We start from the raw sequence: 21,083 nt of genomic DNA, 5'->3' as shown, positions 1-21,083 counted from the left end.
AGGCTTTGGCATAGTCAGTAAAGCAGAAATAGATGTTTTTCTGGAACTCTTGCTTTTCCCATGATCCAGCGGATGTTGGCAATTGATGAATTTTGCTTAAAGTATTGTATAAAAGAGAAAAATCTTTGTAGCTTTGGAGGTAATTAGTTATCATAATTAGCTATTTTATACTTCTGCTCCCAGCCTTCACAGTTGAGATGGTACTAATAATAATGAGAAAACTTGTGTTTTTCCTCAATAAATGAGAACTTCTTGCCACTATATTCAAAGGACATAGGTTATAACAATATGATCTCAAAAAATGTCTTGCCTGTCTTCTCCTCTAGGAGTTTTATGTCTTGTCTTATATATAACTCTTAAAGATGTTTTGAGTTTTTTTATGTACAGCCCGAGGGTATGTTCTAACTTCATTGATTTGCATGCAGCTTTCCAACTTTTCAGTACCACTTGCTGAAGAGACTGTGTTTTCCCCATTGTATATTTCTTGCCTCCTTGTTGAAGATTAATTGACCATAGGTGTGTGAGTTTATTTCTGAACTCTATTCTGTTCCGTTGGTCCATGTATCTGTTTGTGTGTGTGTGTGTGTGCACCAATACTCTGCTGTTTTGATTGTTGTGACTTCATAGTGTTGTGTGAAGTCTGAGAAAATTATGCTCCCTGCGTTGTTCTTCTTCCTCAGGATTGCTTTGGCAATTCTAAATGTTTTATGGTCCCCTGTAAATTTTAGAAGTATTTGTTTTAGTTACATGAAAAATGTCATGGGTAGTTTTATAGAGATCACATTAACTCTATAGATTGTGTAACATGGACGTATAGTGATTATATTTTAATATTCATTTACTATTAATTTCAGGAAAGATTTGGTTTTTTTGTTTGTTTGTTTTATTTGAGTTAAATACATGTATTATACAGTCCATGGAATTCTCCAGGCTAGAATACTGCAGTGGGTAGCTGCTGCCTTCAATGTTTCCAATCCAGAGATCTATCCCAGGTCTTTTGCATTGCAGGTGGATTCTTTATCAGCTGAGCCAGCAGGGAAGCCCCTCATCAGCAATTTTAAAAACATTTTCCCACATTAGGATTTTTTTTACCTGGGTAAATTTAATCTTTGTTTTATCATAATGAATTGGAGAATTAACCTGACATTTAATATAGCTAACTTATCACACTGAGAAAGTTTTTAGCGTAGTGTTAAAAATATGTATCTATTTTGATGCTTTGCTTTAGTAAAATATAAAAATTTTTAATTCTAAAGTATGTGAAATAAGAATATAAATTTATAAAGCCCTGTTAGTGAGAGATTTGCATGTAAGAACTCTTCATTCTGGTTATTAATTTTTCCTAAAGTAGATGTTTAGATAGCATTTTGATTTTTATCCTTTGAAAAATTGCCCTGATGAGATTTATAAATGCTATAACATTTCATGGTAAACTTCATGCCCTTATAAATGTAATTTTGACTTGAAATTGTAAACAAAGTTTTCAAGAAAATCATAAAGCTACTTGAAAAGGAGGAAGAAGGACTTCCCTGGAGGTCCATTGGTTAAGACTTCATGCTTCCAATGGTAGGGGGTGTAGGTTTGATCCCTGGTCTGGGAACTAAGATGCCACATGCCACATGGCTAAAAAAAAAGCAGTAAAGAAATGAAATACAGTTAATTTCGGTTTTAAACGTTGGTCCCTTTTTACCATATTTGTGTCTCTTCTTAACCTGTAAGCTTTTGAGTGTACTAGTTCTCCATGAGTCTATTTTATTTTAGCTTTTGGAACGGGTAGCTGAACCTCTAGGTAGGTTTTAGATAGACATAACCTGCCAATATAACCTGCCAGACATTACCTGCCGAGAATACACAGAAGAACTGTACCAAAAAGATTGTAATGATACAGATAACCACGATGGTGGCTCACTTAGAGACAGACATCCTGGAGTCTGAGGTCAAGTGGGCCTTAGGAAGCATCACTACGAACAGAACAGGTGGAGGTGATGGAATTCCAGTTGAGCTATTTCAAGTCCTAAATGATGATGCTGTGAAAGTGCTACACTCAGTATGCCAGCAAATTTGGAAAACTCAGCAGTGGTCACAGGACTGGAAAAGGTCCGTTTTCATTCCAATCCCAAAGAAAGGCAATGCCAAAGAATGCTCAAACTACCGCACAATTGCACTCATCTCACAGGCTAGTAAAGTAATGCTCAAAATTCTCCAAGCAAGCCTTCAACAGTACGTGAGCCGAGAAATTCCAGATGGCCGGGCTGGATTTAGAAAAGCAGAGGAACCAGAGATCAAATTGCCAACATCTGTTGGATTTTTGAAAAAACAAGAGAATTCCAGAAAAACATCTATTTCTGCTTTATTGACTATGCCAAAGCCTTTGACTGTGTGGATCACAAAAACCGTGGAAAATTCTTAAAGCGACGGGAATACCAGACCATCTTACCTGCCTCCTGAGAAATCCGTATGCAGGTCAGGAAGCAACAGTTAGAACTGGACATGGAACAACAGACTGGTTCCAAATAGGAAAAGGAGTATGTCAAGGCTGCCTATTGTCACCCTGCTTATTGAACTTATATGCAGAGTACATCATGAGAAACGCTGGGCTGGAGGAAGCACAAGCTGGAATCAAGATTGCCGGGAGAAATATCAATAACCTCAGATATGCAGATGACACCACCTTTACGGCATAAAGTGAAGAGGAACTAAAAGCCTCTTGATGAAAGTGACAGAGGAGAGCGAAAAAGTTGGCTTCAAGCTCAACATTCAGAAAACGAAGGTCATGGCATCTGGTCCCATCACTTGATGGGAAATAGATGGGGAAACAGTGGAAACAGTGTCAGACTTTATTTTTCTGGGCCCCAAAACCACTGCAGATGGTGACTGCAGCCATGAAATTAAAAGACGCTTAGTCCTTGGAAGGAAAGTTATGACCAACCTAGATAGTATATTCAAAAGCAGAGACACTACTTTGCCAACTAAGGTCCGTCTAGTCAAGGCTATGCTTTTTCCAGTAATCATGTATGGATGTGAGAGTTGGACTGTGAAGAAGGCTGAGCACCGAAGAATTGATGGTTTTGAACTGTGGTGTTGGAGAAGACTCTTGAGAGAGTCCCTTGGACTGCAAGGAGATCCAACCAGTCCATTCTGAAGGAGATCAACCCTGGGGGTTTCTTTTGGAAGGAATGATGCTAAATCTGAAACTCCAGTACTTTGGCCACCTCATGCGAAGAGTTGACTCACTGGAAAAGACTCTGATGCTGGGAGGGATTGGGGGCAGGAGGAGAAGGGGACGACCGAGGATGAGATGGCTGGATGGCATCATGGACTCGATGGACGTGAGTCTGAGTGAACTCCAGGAGTTGGTGCTGGACAGGGAGGCGTGGCGTGCTGCGATTCATGGGGTCGCAAAGAGTTGGATACGACTGAGCGACTGAACTGAACTGAACAGATATGCAGATGACACCACCCTTATGGCAGAAAGGGAAGAGGAACTTTAAGAGCCTCTTGATGAAAGTGAAAGAGAAGAGTAAAAAACTGGCTGAAAACATTCAAAAAGCAAAGATCACGGCATCTGGTCCCATCACTTCATGGCAAACAGATGGGGAAACAATGGAAACAGTGTGAGACTTTATTTTTTGGGGCTACAAAATCACTGCAGATAGTGACTGCAGCCATGAAATTAAAAGATGCTTACTCCTTGGAAGGAAAGTTATGACCAACCTAGACAGCATATTCAAAAGCAGGGATATTAGTTTGCTCACAACGCGCCATCTAGTCAAAGGTATGGTTTTTCCAGAAGTCCTGTTTGGATGTGAGAGTTGGACTATAAAGAAAGCTGAGCACCAAAGAATTGATGCTTTTGAACTGTGGTGCTGGAGAAGACTGTTGAGAATTCTTGGACTGTGAGGAGATCAAACCAGTCAATCCTAAAGGAAATTAGTCCTGAATATTCATTGGAAGGACTGTTGCTGAACCTGAAGCTCCAGTACTTTGGCCACTTGATGAGAAGAACCGACTCATTGGAAAAGACCCTGATGCTGGGAAAGATTGAAGGCAGGAGGAGAAGGAGATGATGGAGGATGAGATGGTTGGATGGCATCAGTGAGTTTTTCGTCATGATGTTGAGGAGGCTCTGGGAGTTGGTGATGGACAAGGAAGCCTGGCATGGTGCAGTCCATGGGGTCACAACGAGTCAGACACTACTGAATGACTGAACTGAACTTGCCAATGCAGGAGATATAAGAGATGCAGGTACATTCCCTGGGTTGGGAAAATCTCCTGGAGGAGAGCGTGGCAACCCACTCCAGTATTCTTGCCTGGAGAATCCCATGGACAGAGGACCCTGGTGAGCTGTAGACATAGAGTTGCAAAGAGTCAGACATGACTGAAGCAACTTAGTGTGCATGCATGCAAAGGATTCTAGGCTTAAATTACCAAGGAGTAGACTTTCTTCAGAGCTTCTGACTGGCTGAGTGAATTCTAGGAAAATTTAATGTCATTTAGAGACCACTTTCGTTTCTCCCTGGGTAGAGTTTTTAACTCTGTTGTAGAATTCAGGGGATCTAAGAACTGGGGTAAAATATCTCAGTAAATGTTATCATTTCTTTGAGTTATGAATGTGGGCAGCAACTGCCATTAGTTACTATTTTCAATACAGTAATACAGAATGTATATTATATCACAATTTTGTCTTAATGTATTAATACCCATATTTCAACATAATTGTTTTTTGTAATCTATTTATGCATTTAAAAATATGATTATAGGAAGTAGGTTGTTTCTATCAGATTGTAAAGGATTCATGGCTCCACTCACCCTAAGGAGAATGAATTCTTTTATATTAGATAACCTCACCACCAGTCCTTCCCATCAGGAAGCTCACTGTAGCCTCTTCGCCTCCTCCATCAGAGGGCAGACAGAAGCAGCCAGTAAACCACAGCTCCACAGAGACTTAAACAAAAGCCACATTATAGAAAGTTAATCAGCATGAAAAAGCAGGAAGTTATGTCTCAGATGGGAAGATGGGGCTTACTAGGTGGTGTTAGTGGTAAGGAACACGCCTGCCAGTGCTGCAGACATAAGGAATGAGAGTTCGATCCCTTGGTTGGCAAGATTCCCTGGAGAAGGAAATGGCAACCCACAGCATTCTCGTTAGAGAATCCCATGGACAGAGAAGCCTGGCGGGCTATGATCCATAGGGTCGCAAAGAGTCAGATGTGACTGAAGTGACAACACACACAACTGCAGAATTGCCCCGTATTCATGGAGGTTAGCCAAATTATCAGTGCTATTATGGGTTAGACTGTGATAGAGTTGGGTAAGATTGTTAGATGCTAGAAAGGGGCCAGAGTAAAGCGGTTTCATACCTGTCAAAGGCTGATGGGTACTTTATTAGCCATAAAAAGTGGGGGAGACATGATTTTTATTTACATAAATACATATGCTATTTTTTTGATTGTTCCAGTTCATGACCGTTGAACTATATGAGAATATAAAAATAATAGAACAAAAACACTTGCATGCTTTCTGTTAAGATCTTTGTGTATCTTCTTTATAAATCTTTTTTTAATTTGATGTATATATACTTTTAAGTATGTGTGTTAGAGATATCAAGGGAACATTTCATGCAAAGATGGGCTCGATAAAGGACAGAAATGATATGGACCTAACAGAAGCAGAAGATATTAAGAAGAGGTGGCAAGAATACACAGAAGAACTGTATAAAAAAGATCTTCATGACCCAGATAATCACGATGGTGTAATCACTCACCTAGAGCCAGACATCCTGGAATGTGAAGTCAAGTGGGCCTTAGAAAGCATCACTATGAACAAAGTTAGTGGAGGTGATGGAATTCCAGTTGAGTTATTTCAAATCCTAAAAGATGATGCTGTGAAAATGCTGCACTCAATATGCTAGCAAATTTGGAAAACTCAGCAGTGGCCACAGGACTGGAAAAGATCAGTTTTCATTCCAACCCCAAAGGAAGGCAATGCCAAAGAATGCTCAAACTACCACACAGTTGCAGTCATCTCACAGGCTAGTAAAGTAATACTCAAAATTCTCCAAGCCAGGCTTCAGCAATACGTGAACTGTGAATTTCCTCATGTTCAAGCTGGATTGAGAAAATGGCAGAGGAACCAGAGATCAAATTACCAACATCCACTGAATCATCGAAAAAGCAAGAGAGTTCCAAAAAAAACATCTATTTGTGCTTCATTGACTATGTCAAAGCCTTTGACTGTGTGGGTCACAATAAACTGCGGAAAATCCTGAAAGAGAAGGGAATACCAGACTACCTGACCTGCCTCTTGAGAAATCTATATGCAGGTCAGGAAGCAACAGTTAGAACTGGACATGGAACACCAGACTGGTTCCAAATAGGAAAAGGAGTCCGTCAAGGCTGTATATTGTCACCCTGCTTTTTGAACTTATATGCAGAGTACATAATGCGAAACACTGGGCTGGAGGAAGCACAAGCTGGAATCACGATTGCTGGGAGAAATATCAATAACCTCAGATATGCAGATGACACCACCCTTATGGCAGAAAGTGAAGAGGAACTAAAAAGCCTCTTGATGAGAGTGAAAGAGGAGAGTGAAAAAGGAGAGTCAAAAAGTTGGCTTCAAGCTCAACATTCAGAAAATGAAGATCATGGCATCTGGTCCCATCACTTGATGGGAAATAGATGGAGAAACAGTGGAAACAGTGTCAGACTTTATTTTTCTGGGCTCCAAACTCACTGCAGATGGTGATTGCAACCATGAAATTAAAAGACGCTTACTCCTTGGAAGCAAAATTATGACCAACCTAGATAGCATATTGAAAAGCAGAGACACTACTTTGCCAACAAAGGTCCATCTAGTCAAGGCTATGGTTTTTCTAGTGGTCATGTACAGAAGAATTGATGCTTTTGAACTGTGATGTTGGAGAAGACTCTTGAGAGTCCCTTGGACTGCAAGGAGATCCAACCAGTCCATTCTAAAGGAGATCAGTCCTGGGTGCTGATTGGAAGGACTGATGCTGAAGCTGAAACTCCAGTACTTTGGCCACCTCATGCGAAGAGTTGACTCATTGGAAAAGACCCTGATGCTGGGAGGGATTGGGGGCAGGAGGAGAAGGGGATGACAGAGGATGAGATGGCTGGATGGTATCACCGCCTCTATGGACATGAGTTTGGGTGAACTCCGGGAGTTGGTGATGGACAGAGAGGCCTTCTGTGCTGCAATTCATGGAGTCGCAAAGTGTTGGACACGACTGAGCGACTGAACTGAAATGATATATATGTTTATATATGCACACGTATTTACACATAAATACACGTATATTTAGAAGTGCTTTTTTAGAAACAAAAATGCGATTATGCTGTATAAGTAACTTTTTTGGTCAGATTTATTGAGGTATCATTTATTTAAGGTGAAATTCACCTTATTACAGTTCTATGTATACTTCCATTGGTTTTGACAGGTACAAAGAGATATGTGATGTGCCTACAGTCATGATCTGAAACAAGTTATGTCACTCCCTAGAATATCCTTGTGCTCTTTTTGTAATTATTATTTGCTCTTGTAATCATTTATTGATATTTCCTTTTTGGTCTTTTTGCAAAATAACAAATAAATGGCATCCTATAGGATGTTGTTTCTAGTCTGGCTCTTTTCGTTTATTTTTTTCCTTTAAAATTTTTAATTTTAAGTATGCTTTGAGAATCCTTTATCAAGTGGATAAAAATATTCATTTCTCTTTTTTTATACTAATTTCCTTTTTTCAATTTTGAAATTTTAAGCCTTTAGTCTTATTTTATTCTTATGCAATATTTATTAATACTGAGTTACTAATAGTCTTACTAAATACTGATTTTTTCACAGGTAACACAAGTAGCAAGACAACCGGGACCCCCGACCCCTTCCCCTTACTCAGCACATGAGATAAACAAGGGGCATCCAAACCTTGCGGCAACGCCCCCGGGACATGCATCGTCCCCTGGACTCTCTCAAGTAAGAAAAACCTGAATTTCCTAAAATAAATTTCCATTTAAAAGCCGAATTTTTCTAAAGCAAACTTTTAAACAAACATACAACATTAGTCGAAGAGAAATTTCAGTTTTATCTTATTTCTGTTTTGTCTTACTACATTTTTTAGACACACCTCCCATAATGGTGGCTAATAACAGTTTTACTCATTTCATTTCTGGAGTTATTCAGAATAAACTGTCAGTGATAATTAGGTTTTTTTGTTTGTTTTTTTGGTTTGGAAATTAGAATAGAATCTTAAAGTTCTTTAAAAATCCCATAAAGCATTTGTTTGCATTTCAGTATGTAATCTGATCATCTTGCTTCTTCTCACTTCTTGGTGGATTGTTGGTGGTTATTTTCTACTTTTATAAAAGATACGATGCCTTTTCCTCTTAGTAATTTTAGTTGGTATGATTTTGTAAATAGGTTATTAAAATTGCCAGGCTTAAAATTTTGTTGAACTGTTAGAGTAGTGAACTCCTTAGTTTATTTCCAGTTACCAGGCACTGGAGACAGTGATACACTGTTTTAATGTGTCCCTGTGTGTTCCCTGCCTGGTAAGCCCTTTCCCAAGAGGTCTTTCAGCTTGCACCAACTTACCATTACATGTTAATTTGATCTTCCTTGTGGTTAACAGTGGTATAGAATTAGGATATCTCTTGTTGGAATGTAGACATAGTCAAGCCAGTATCTTTGAGTCATGCTATTTGAGATTATTAATATTTATAGCTAATAACCATTCCTTTTAATAATGAAAATTAATTTTGTAACTTGTTTTCAATTTGGCCGTTTATCTTTTATTCCTTTGAAGAGCTTGAATAATAAGAGGAAGAATTACTAATAATAGTGCTAAAGGCTGGCGATTCTAAGCTAAGGGTTGATGAACGATAGTTTAAACTATAGAATGTTCGGAGAAAGAATGTACAGTATACCAAACCATAAGTGAAACAGCACCATTCGTGCTCAGCTGGTAAAGAATCTGCTTGCAATGCAGGAGACCTGGGTTCAGTTCCTGGGTTGGGAAGATCCCTTGAAGAAAGGCAATGGCTGTCTACTCCAGTACTCTTGCCTGAGAATTCCATGGAGAGAGGAACCTGGTGGGCTGTAGTCCATGGGGTCCCAGAGAGGCTCGACAGAGTGGCTAACACAACCGCTACTGCTACTGCTACGCTTAAACTCAGTCTAAATCACTCCTGTTTAATTCTGAGCTTTAAAAGTAAAGCATGTCAAAGTGAATTCTGATTGTTTAAGATGTTTCCAATGTTGGTTTTCATGGTATAGAAGAGAGCCATGCAAGCTCTTAATATGGTGTGTTGGTATGTGTCTCAGGAGAAAAGAAACACTGGGTAGTAGTTTGGGTAGGGAAAGTTTCGTATAAAGGGAGATTAAGTATAATAGGGATTGGAGTAGTGAGAGAGAACCTTAAAGAATGCAAAAATAACAAATGTATAGAGCAGGTGCTTCTCCTGGGGCTGGGTTAGAGTTCCCCTGAAAATTCTTCTTCACCCTGTTGCCAGAGAGTGCATGGCTATGATATACCTAATAGTAGAGAATACATGGTGTCAGTAATGTCATACCAGTGGAACGTGCTGGAAAGCCATCTTTGGAATGTTGAGGAAAGCCTACGTCTCTAGCACCAGTTCCTTTAGCCAAGAGCTGCTGTGGAGCACAATGAATCGACGCTCTGTAAGCACCTCTGCTTGCCATGGACACTTCACATAGCCTGAACCTGGAGCCTAGGTCCCATGTGGTAGAGAAGCTTGTGTTGCAGGCTGAACTTACTGCAGAGGCTCCTTTGTTTCTTTTCCTCAGTCAAAGTTGGAAACCTCCCAGATCACTTTGAAGGTCCATTGTGGTGTCTCACACTCAAATGTAATACATGTTCTCTCCAAAATCTAAACAAAGGTCTTTACCGTATGCCTCTTTTTTCTCTTCCTAGTGCTAGGTAGGAGACTGCTCCAGGCCCCCCCAACCCCACCTCCCTTGGGCTGAGATCAGCATGATGTGGTTCTCTGAATGGTAGAGAAGTTGTTGTGGTACTCCATCAGTGGAACTTAGTAGAAATTTGCTCTCTGGAATGTGCCAGAATTCTGCCTTCTAAGGTACTGAGGGGAAACCCTGCACAAGGCAGTTTCTTAGTGGAGGCACTCTGTTGCAAAGCAGCCTGAGGGGGTACCCGGGGTAGCTGTCAGCCACTGGGCACTGCTGGCTGCTGTATCCTGGGAGGAGTGGGAGGCAAAACCCTTCCCTCTTGCAGTGTCTTTACTGTGTCCTTTACTGAGAAACATTTACATTGTGCCAGATTCATTTTCACTGTCCTGGCAAACAAGTTGAATTTTGAGCTGAAAGGCAAGCAGTCAGTAACTGGCATGTAAGTGGAATAGCTTAGTTTTCCATTTTAAATTCTTACTGTTCCCAGTTGTGACTTGACCTCAGCAGTTTGCCCAAGGTGCTTAAGTGTTCTGAAAGAGGGCTGCTTGCAGATGCATAGTTTGCATTTAAGGAAACTGCTGTGATCTTGCAGTGGTCTCAGTTGTCAAGCCCACCAGTGCCTTTCTGTATGCCATTTTATTAGTTGCTTTTAGAAGTCAGAGTGTGTAAATCCCAAGAAGAAGGGTCACCAGTTGTTACCTTGGTTTTCCTTTGTGGTCTGCTTTGTTATCATCATTCTTCCTGATTCGATGGATGAACCCAGTACATCACATCTCATTCACTACCTGCTTTTATACCCGCCTTTCAGACAGGGGAGGCAGCCTTATAATGGATTTATTTGTCTCCTAACATGTCTGTTGATAGAGTTGAGGAAATCTTTCTAAATTGACATACCTGGAAAATTGGGGTGTTTTGTGGGAAACTCAATATCCTTAGGTTTTAGTAGTTAACATGTTTGTGGATCATGAGGGAAAGTAGAGCCTTCAAAATAGTGGGAAAATTTTTACAGGCTTAGAGTCAAATAGACTCCATGTTCTGGGACTTGATCTCTCAGTTTCTGGTTATATGATGTTGGGTAAATTATTCAGTATCTCTAGAACTTGGTTTCTTCATTGCTTTATAGGGGAGAATTAGAATTCTGCTGCTCTTCAAGAGGGTTTTTACCAAGATCATATAAAATCTTGCCTCAGAAGAGGACACACGTATGCTTTCAATAAGTGACACTTGGTATTTTTGTGCATTTCCAACTTGATTCTTTTCAGGATGTGTGTGTGTGGGTGTGTGCGTGCGTGTGTGTCTTAAACTCACCTAATTTGGCTACCGTTCTGGTATTAGTGTGAAATTTAGAAGCTCTCTCTAGGAGTTTGAGATGTCTTTCCAAGTCTTTACTTATCCCTTCCAGGGTAAAAGTACAGGCCAGGCTTGGTCATTTTCTTTTGGAAATAGTGTGGTTTATTCTTATACATAGAACTATTAATGTTCGATATCAAATCCAGTGCAGAAAAGATTAAAGAAGCTTCTTTAACCACATGCCTTATTAGAAGTGACAGTCTCCCCTTCTTCTGTGAGTCAGAACTTTTTGTCCCAAGTAGCAACCTGTGTCTGTGACTCAGTGTTTGGCCTGAATCAATTGATCATGGTTTGAGTGAAAGCAGCTAAGCTGAAGAAAAGTGAATTTCATACCTTTGAAACATAAAAGAAGGACATGGTAGAAAATTGCTCCCAGTCTCTTCCTGCCATTGTTAGTGACGGCCTATTTATCCTGCTTCTTTTTCTTCAGGATAGGATTTTATACATGTGTGTGCAAGTACATACACTTGTGCATTTACCAAGTTTTAAGACTTCATGTGCATTTTCCTTTGTTATGTGACATCTAAATCTTTCTCACCCTGTTCCCTCAGGAGATTTCATATAGTGAAAATCAGAAACTTTGACTATTAGAGATTATTATATAATAATATATTATATATTAGATAATATATCTAATTAGATATATATATAGATACAGAGATATCTATGTATTTATTGATATATCCATATATAGATAGATATCTATAGGGACTATAATATATATCTGATTAGATATTCTATCTAATATATCCATAATAATATATTAGAGATTATTATATATATATAATTATTGACTATTAGAGAACTTGTAGTTCAAAAGAAATTGTCCAACTGTGGAAAATTATCAGACACAGAGTCTTTTTAGGTGTGGATTCTTTTCAGTCACCTTGAAATGGCAGTACTTGAACAGTCTCTAAACTGAGAATGTCATTACTATGGGAACAATGTTGGAATTTACCAGTATCTTCTGAGGCAGATTTCAAAGTTAGTAAAGAAGTGCATTCTCCTGGGAGTCAGGAGCCCTGTGTTAGACAATGGTCCCAGCCTTGACAATACTATTTCAGAGTTCAGCTATTGGAAGTTCCTGTTAATGCTTAGGTTTCCTCTTTGTAAATAGGAGGCTTATATTAAATGAGATCTCCATGCATTCGGGAAGAATTCTATATTTTATATTTTATTTATTTTTTAAATTGTTTTTTATTTTTTTACTTTACAATACTGTATGGGTTTTGCCATACATTGACATGAATCCACCACAGGTGTACATGAGTTCCCAACCCTGAACTCCCCTCCCACCTCCCTCCCCATATCATCTCTCTGGGTCATCCCAGGGCACCAGCCCCAAGCATCCTGTATCCTGTATTGAACCTAGACTAGCGATTCGTTTCTTACATGATAGTATACATGTTTCAATGCCATTCTCCCAAATCATCCCACCCACTCCCTCTCCCACAGAGTCCAAAAGTATGTTCTTTACATCTGTGTCTCTTTTGCTGTCTTGCATACAGGGTTATCATTACCATCTTTCTAAATTCCATATATATGTGTTAGTATACTATATTGGTGTTTTTCTTTCTGGCTTACTTCACTCTGTATCATCGGCTCCAGTTTCATTTACCTCATTAGAACTGATTCAAATGTATTCTTTTTAATGGCTGAGTAATACTCCATTGTAGTGTATAAGGACCACAGCTTTCTTATCCATTCGTCTGCTGATGGACATCTAGGTTGCTTCCATGTTCTGGCTATTAGAATTAAAATTAGGCAGATTTACGTTCTGTTTCGCTTTGTGTATTTTAAAAAAGATCAGAAGTTTGATAGTTGAATATTTTAAAATTAGTTCAACAAAACAAAAATGTTTCATACTTGTTGCTTGATTGTTGGTACGCATTTGTTTTAACTTGGTTAATTTTCACATAATGGAGCTAAATTACAAAGTCAGGAGCCCAAACTGGCACTGATGATCAGGTTCAATGAGTAGTCCTTTTCTTGGTGTCACTGTCTAAGTTCTTAAGCTGTGTTCACAGTAATCACTGACAAGATGTGCTCAGAAAGATGCAGAGAAGTGGAATGGTACATGTTTCCCACCTCCTGTTCTAGAAGTTTCATTTGGTTCCTCTCTTTTTTTGAGAGACCAACTTGATCATGCTGTATAGTGGACTGAGGTGGTGATGGTATGTGATCCACTGGTTAGATTCTTTATTGTCTCTGGAAATGCTGAGCAAAGGACTTCTTCACCGAGGAGTAGTGATTGATCATAATACTTATTTTAACTTTACTATTTTTATTCATACTATTTTCATTGTTACAGAACAGTGTGATTAAATGACTTATGGTCCCTATAATCATTTTCCTTTATCCAACTTCTAGACTTCCTTTTTCTTTCCGAAATTTAAGGAAAAATACTCAGCGTTACCTCATAGTTGTTGACTGACAAGTTGTTTCAGACTTTGCAAATTGCTTTTTCTTTCTTTTTAAGCTAAACAGTAATTTTATTTACTGCAAACAAGTTTTTATATTTTTTTTGATTTTTAAAAAAATGTCTTTCGTGAATATGACAAATTCTGAATTTGATGACTGACAATCAACCTTGCTTAAAGCAGGATAAGTAGAGGAAGCCTTGAAAATCTTTTTCACATTTCATTGTTGAAATAGATGAATGTTGACTTTCATTAAAAAGAGAAAATGAAGCAAAATTTCTTGTTTTTTATACTTGCCTTCCCGCATGGAGCATACTACAGCTGTCTAAAGCAGTCTTTGACATCAGTGGTGTTTGGAGGCTGCCTTTGTGGCACAGGAATATTTGATGTAGGCTCTAGAAACTGCAGTGTAGATGGCATTTAGTTGACTCTGTTGCCAAAATCCTCTGTTTCTTTTGTTTGTTTTTTAGTTGATAATATATGTACTTACTTAAAAATTTATACTTTACTGAAAATTCACCAGCACATACTGTCATTAAATAGTTTAAAATTAATATGCCTGTACAAGTGTAATTAGTATAAAAGTAAGTTATAAAGTCTTATAAAATACCTAATCATTTATACCTGTGGTTTCATCTCAAATATGCTACATAATTGTGGTAAGCCCTTTCCTCTAATTGTTGAGATTTATCTTATTGTGGTCATATTTGATAAAGAATTTTAACTCTTTTGTCTTTTTTCTTCATTAACAAAAGCAGTTGCAACCATATTTATAAAGTAGGACTTTACCAGATGTTTAAATTTCATCCTTTATGCAATCTTAATAGCTTCCCATGCCTACGGGTTTGTTTGCTTATGCTTTTCTTTATGTTCCATGTAACTAGAGAAAAGACTAGAATCTGTATTTTGAAATATCTGAGTATAAAGAGTAAAAGGTTTAAAAACTAGCTCTACATTAATTCAGCACTACTTTAGAAAGTTGGTGAATTTTGTGAGAACCAATGAGGAGGAACTGAGTGATTTTACAAGCATTCCTTCCATTGTCTTTGCTGTAGGCTCAGTTTTTTGTTGATGATTATTTTCATCTCAATTTTGTGAAGGGAAAAAGGTTTAGGATTTTATCTCTTTCACATTTAAGGAGTCACTTTCTCTGGACACTTTCTGGGAGGCGCTTCTTGATTTCTCTCGCTCCCACTAAACTCTGTTAATAGGTAGTGCAGAATCTCTTCAGGAGTTTTCTCTGTAGATTTACCTCGTTACTTCCCTTACTTCCCTTAGTTTAAGAAGAGAATCTTACTTCTGTGCCCCCGATCTGATTTTTTACATAGCTGTGACATTATTTTAAATTGTTTTATGGTTTTGAAAATTGCAACTTCAGTTCACCTATAGAAATTAGCATGTGCCAGTAAATCGGGGCATAGAAAATAGAATCATTTTATAGAGAATCAGGAAATGGAGTATTCTGACTATTCAGTTCAGAGTGCTTGTGATTTTTCCTGCAAAAATTTATTTTCCACTTGTCTTGGTTAATTAGCTCACGCTACTGAAACAAAATACCATAGACTTGGTGGCTTAAACAACAGACATTTCTTACATTTCTGGATGCTAGGAAGTCCAAGGTCAAGGTGCTGGCTGACTTTTGGGTCCTGATGGGAACCTCCTACTTGGATTGCAGAAGGCCGCCTTGCCTCCTCACATGGCGGAGAGAAGAGAAGAGCAAGCTCTCTGGTATCTTACAAAGACACTGCTCCCATCATGAGGGACCCATGACTTCATCTAAATCTGATTGTCTCCTGTAGGCCACTTCTCCAAATACCATCACACTCCTAGGGGATTAGGGCTTCAATGTATGAATTTTTTTTGCAGGTAAGGGAGGGAGGCACCTTCATTCATAGCGCCATTTATGTAATTCAGAGAGCTGTGGGAGAAGCAGGCTGATAGGACTATTGGGAGAAAGGTCAGCAGAGGGGTAGGTACCATAGACATGTAGAATATTGTTCCAAGATTAATCTGTCGTGTAAGTATATGTTCTTAACCAGATTAATTGCGAGGGTTAATTTGCATGAAAGTGGAAGAAGGTTTCTCAGGTAAAGAATCCGCCTGCTAAGTAGGAGACGGTAGTTTGATCCCTGGGTTGGGACGATCCCCTGGAATAAGGAATGGCAACCCACTTCAGTATTCTTGCCTGGAAAATCCAGTGGCCAGAGGAGCTTGGCGGGCTACAGTCCACGTGATTTCAAAGAGTCAGACGTGCCTGAACAACTAACAGACTTTATTTATTTTTCAGTTCAGTTCAGTTGCTCGGTCGTGTCTGACTCTTTGCAACCCCATGAACCGCAGCACGCCAGGCCTCCCTGTCCATCACCAACTCCCGGAGTCCACTCAAACCCATGTCCATTGAGTTGGTGATGCCATCCAACCATCTCATTCTCTTTTGCCCCCTTCTCCTCCTGCCCCCAATCCCTCCCAGCATCAGGGTCTTTTCACATGAGTCAGCTCTTTGCATCAGGTGGCCAAGGTATTGGAGTTTTAGCTTCAACATCAGTCCTTCCAATGAACACCCAGGACTGATCTCCTTTAGGATGGACTGGTTGGATCTCCTTGCATTCCAAGGGACTCTCAGGAGTCTTCTCCAACACCACATTTCAAAAGCATCAGTTCTTCAGCGCTCAGCTTTCTTCACAGTCCAACTCTCACATCCATACATGACCACAGGAAAAACCATAGCCTTGACTAGACAGACCTTTGTTGGCAAAGTAATGTCTCTGCTTTTGAATATGCTATCTAGGTTGGTCATAATTTTCCTTCCAAGGAGTAAGTGTCTTTTAATTTCATGGCTGCAGTCACCACCTGCAGTGATTTTGGAGCCCAGAAAAATAAAGCAGCCACTGTTCCCACTGTTTCCCCATCTAATTCCCATGAAGTGATGGGACCAGATGCCATGATCTTCATTTTCTGAATGTTGAGCTTGAAGCCAACTTTTTCACTTTCCTCTTTCACTTTCATCAAGAGGCTCTTTAGTTCCTCTTCACTTTCTGCCATAAGAGTGGTGTCATCTGCATATCTGAGGTTATTGATATTTCTCCTGTCAATCTTGATTCCAGCTTGTGCTTCTTCCAGCCCAGTGTTTCTCATGATGTACTCTACAAATAAATGAGAAAGTTTATTTGAAATATAAGAAAGCCAGATCTTGGGAATTCCCCGGTGGTCTAGCAGTTTCACTGCACTTTCACTGTGTAGGGCTCAGGTTCAGTCCCCAGTCAGGGACCTGAGAGTCCAGCAAACCTCACAGCATGACCGAAAGAAAAAAGCTAGAATCTTTATAGAACTGAGAGGCTTGGGTATCAGTGACTCGATACTCAATGAAAAGCAGGCAGCACACACATCATGTGGCTTCATGGTGATTATAAATTTTTCAAAGAAGAGTTAAGGAGAGTTTAAGTTATATTTAAAACAAGTAGAATCAGTTAACTATAAACAGTACATGGGGTCGCAAAGAGTTGGACACGACTGAGCGACTGAACTGAACTGAACTGATAAACAGTGCAGATTATACATTGATTGTTACTAGGATAAAATGTTGTAATTTGTAATACCAAACTAGCAACCTTTTTTCCTTAACGCATATATTTATTTACCGTCCTTTTTTCCCCCCAGATTTCCAGTGATGCTGATAAGTAACAGGAATAGCTAGATCTGATTTTACATTTTTCATTGGTTAATGAATCTCATTTTTTTTTCTCTCTAAGGAATGAGAAACTCTCAAGCCATCTGAATTCTTCTGCTCTTGTATGGTCTCTTTGCTGTCTGTCAAATACTTTGTTCCATAGGTACCTAAGTAGGTGATATGTAGAAAAATTTATGTTGCCAATATTTTGTTGTATTTCATGGCAAAATAAATCTGTTTTTCAGTTCCCTGTCAGTGATCCTCCATTTTCAGGTACTACATTGTATTATTCAAGCCTCTGTATATTACTTTAGATTTTATTAGTCTTCATCATGATTAACATTGCCCATCTTTTACAGTTCAGTTCTAGAATTTTGACCTGCCTATTTAGTATGGTTGAGAACACGATAGTCTAGTTAGCTTAGCAGGTAAAGCAGTTAGCAGCAGTTAAAGTATTGTCAGAAATTAAGAAATCATACTATCCAGTTCAAATACTGGGGGACATAATACATGAATTTGTTAAACTAGCTGATTGATTCTCAAAGGGACACTGAAGTAGTCCAGAGATTAGTAACTGTGAGAAGCAGCTAACATTCTTAGAGCTGAGGGAATGAAAGAGGAGAAATGTTGGTGGTGTGAGAACCTAGGAGCTTAGAGGAAAAGTTCTTTAGGAAACTGTTACTCAGACTTGTGAGAAGGACGTTTCACTGCACGTTGGTCATCAGAAACTCAGTAGGTGAGAGGTGAGTCATGCTTTGATGATCAGGGGTGCAGGTATATTTGCTGCTAGATCTCTAAGTGGCTTTCAGAGACTCGAGATCTGAATGGAACTGGTGTCTGAAGCTGTCCTGACAGGAGGTCAAAGCACTCTCCTACTTACAGCCTAGGTTAAACGAGCTGAAAGACAGTAGGTAAGTAAAGGGCACAAATAAATGGTAAAAGGATATATGTGTGTGTGCTCAGTCGTATCTGACTCTTTGGGACCCTGTGGACTGCAGTCCACCGGGCCTCCCCTGTCCATGGGATTTCCTAGGCAAGAATACTGGAGTGGTCTGCCATTTCCTCTTCCAGGGAAAGTCTTCCCAACCCAGGGATTGAACCCTCATCTCCCGTGTCTCAATTGGCAGGTGGATTCTTCACCACTGTGCCACCTGGAAAGCCCAAAAGGATGTTTAGTTACCTTAGTAATAACAAATAAGATGGGACCATAAATCCCACGAATTTAACAAAAAGTAGGAAAGGAGATATTACAAAGTAAATACGGGGCTTCCCTGGTCACTTGGTTGTAAAGAATCCACCTGCCGATGCAGGAAACCTGGGTTCGATCCCTGTTCTGGGAAGATCCCACATGCTGTGGAGCAACTAAGCCTATGTACCACAACTCTTTAGCCTGTGCTCTAGAGCCCAGGAGCCACCGCTGCTGAAACCTGTGCGCCCTAGAGCCTGTGTTTGCAACGAGAGAAGCCACTGCAGTGAGAAGCCCGCTGGGGTAGCCCCCATTCACCATAGCTGGAGAGAGGCCCGTGCAGCCCTCAAACCCAGTCCAGCCAAAAAATAAATAAAAAAAGAAAAGAAATAAAGCAAATATATAAAATATCATCTCTGATAACTAATAATAATGACATTAAATTCCTTTATTAAATATTCGCTCAATTTGTCAAAAACTGGAATCTAGGAATATGCATTTGAACACGACACAAAAAGATAAAAACAAAAGGAGGAAAGCATTTAAAGGAAAATGCTAATAAGAGCGCAGGTATAAGCAACCTTTAGAAGTCAGCATGCAGTTTAAAGCAAAAAGCTGTATGGGTGAGAAATAATTGCTACAATAAATAGTTTCTAGAGGATGTAATATTATAAACTCTTAGTTAATAATTGGTTTAGAATATATATAAAGCAAATTTCAAAAAATGGAAGTGGTCAAATTCGAATCAGTGTGGGAGATTGAAATCTCAGAGAAATGGACAGGTCAGTTAGTAATCGTATAGGTTAGGGGTTGGCAGACTGTGACCCAAGGGCCAAATCTGGACCCTCTCATGGTTTTGGTAAGTAAAGTTTTACAAGAATACATCCATACTAATTTTATTTGTGAATTCTGTTTTTGTGCTGCAATTGCAGAGTTGAATAGTTGCCAGAGATTGTATGCCTTACAAAACCTAAAATATTTTCTATCTGGACCTCAACAGGGATAAATTTGCCAGCCCGTGATAGATTAGCAAACTAGAAAGACCAGATAATAAATATTTTGGAGTCACATTATCTTTTGCTGCTGCTGCTGCTGGTTTTTCTTCTTTTTCAGCCCTTTGAATAGGTTAAAAAGCCTTTTCATAGGTGGCCCTACACAAACAAATGCTAAGGGTCATTGTTTGCCAATCCCTGATACAGATAAATGACACAGATAGTAAACTTGTTTTTATATAAATGTGTATTAGCTCAAGAATGTGTGTATATAAATATATTTTTTGATTATATGTATGAAAGAGAAATTTTGTATACAACAAACCAGGATAAAAATAAGTGAGGATATCAGTGGTTTCAGTATCATAATTATCAAACCTTAAAAATATAGAGAGGATGTTTTACCAATTCAAGTTAGCTAAACTATTAAAAATGCTATGGATAATTTGGTTGAAATAATAAATTTATAAATATACAACTTAATTTACATTTTTCTCATTCTATTAAGTGCCATTTTCCTGCAGCTTCTCAAGGAGAATTTATAAAATTTAATGATATGCTAGGTTACAGAGAAAAATGTTAAATTCCAATTGTATTAATATTTTCTAAATATACTTCTGTAGAATTTAGAGCTTAATAACGAAAGACAAAATCTAAATTATGTTTAATTTGAAACTTTACAGAGCATAACTGCTGTTTTTAAAAAACCTCATCAGAATTATAACTTATTTTAGTTGGAATATAATTTAATTAGACTGGGGGTTGGCTAGCATTATATATTGAGAACATAATTTTGTATCTTTCATAATCTTAAGCATAATGTAGGAGAAAAAAATAAAATTTATTTGGAAATTTAAAAAAGTGTTGACTTGATAAAATAAAAATATAAACATTATCTTTAGAAATGAATGAAAAATGGCACTTTGTATCAGAATTTGTGTGATGTACGTGAAGTGTTACTTAAAACATGTAGCCTTAAGGGCATATATTAGAAGATAAGAAAAGTTGATTAAAAAATTCAGTGATTTGAGTGGACAAATATATTGATGAAAAATTAGTCAGTCTAAGAAAAATACAGAAGAATTTATTTGAGCTAAATTTCAGGATTATAACCCAGGAATAGCATCTGAGAAGGCTCTGAGAATGGTTCTACCCATGGAGTCAAGTGAAATTGAACGTGGAAGTGTTAGTCACTCGATCGTGTCTGACTCTTTGTGACCCTGTGGACTATAGCCCACCAGGCTCCTCTGTCCATGGAATTTTCCAGGCAAGAATACTGGAGTGGGTTACCATTTCCTTCTCCAGGGGATCTTCCCCACCCAGGGATCGAACCTGGGTCTCCCACATTGCAGGCAGACTCTTTACCAACTGAGCCACCAGGCCACCAGGAAGTCAAGGCACAGTTATATATGTTTTTTGAGACAGGGCTGTACATCAAATGACCTTCCACTGACAGTTTAAATAATCCACGTCATCACTGACCCCTTACAAAATCAACAGGGAATGCTGTCTCTTAAGGAGTTGTCTTG

At 38.8% G+C, this 21,083-nt stretch overlaps 1 protein-coding gene across 15 annotated transcripts in view; it reads left to right on the top strand.

The window, feature by feature from the left end:
- Nucleotides 1–21,083, top strand: part of EIF4G3 (eukaryotic translation initiation factor 4 gamma 3) — a 348,214-nt gene that overhangs the window by 118,338 nt on the left and 208,793 nt on the right. For 12 of the 15 annotated variants that reach the window (XM_040229500.1, XM_040229499.1, XM_040229498.1 and 9 more), the window contains exon 1: nt 7,913–7,989. The gene's annotated coding sequence lies outside the window, so the exon portion shown is untranslated. Of the gene's footprint in view, nt 1–7,860; nt 7,990–21,083 lie in introns of those variants that run through there. The other 3 variants (XM_040229503.1, XM_040229502.1, XM_040229501.1) reach the window with 1 other exon arrangement.

This window comes from Oryx dammah, unplaced genomic scaffold (genome assembly GCF_014754425.2).
Source record: "Oryx dammah isolate SB20612 unplaced genomic scaffold, SCBI_Odam_1.1 HiC_scaffold_27, whole genome shotgun sequence".
NCBI lineage: Eukaryota > Metazoa > Chordata > Mammalia > Artiodactyla > Bovidae > Oryx > Oryx dammah.
The sequence above is the reverse complement of the archived record's forward strand: the minus strand, read 5'-3'. Positions and strand labels throughout refer to the sequence as shown.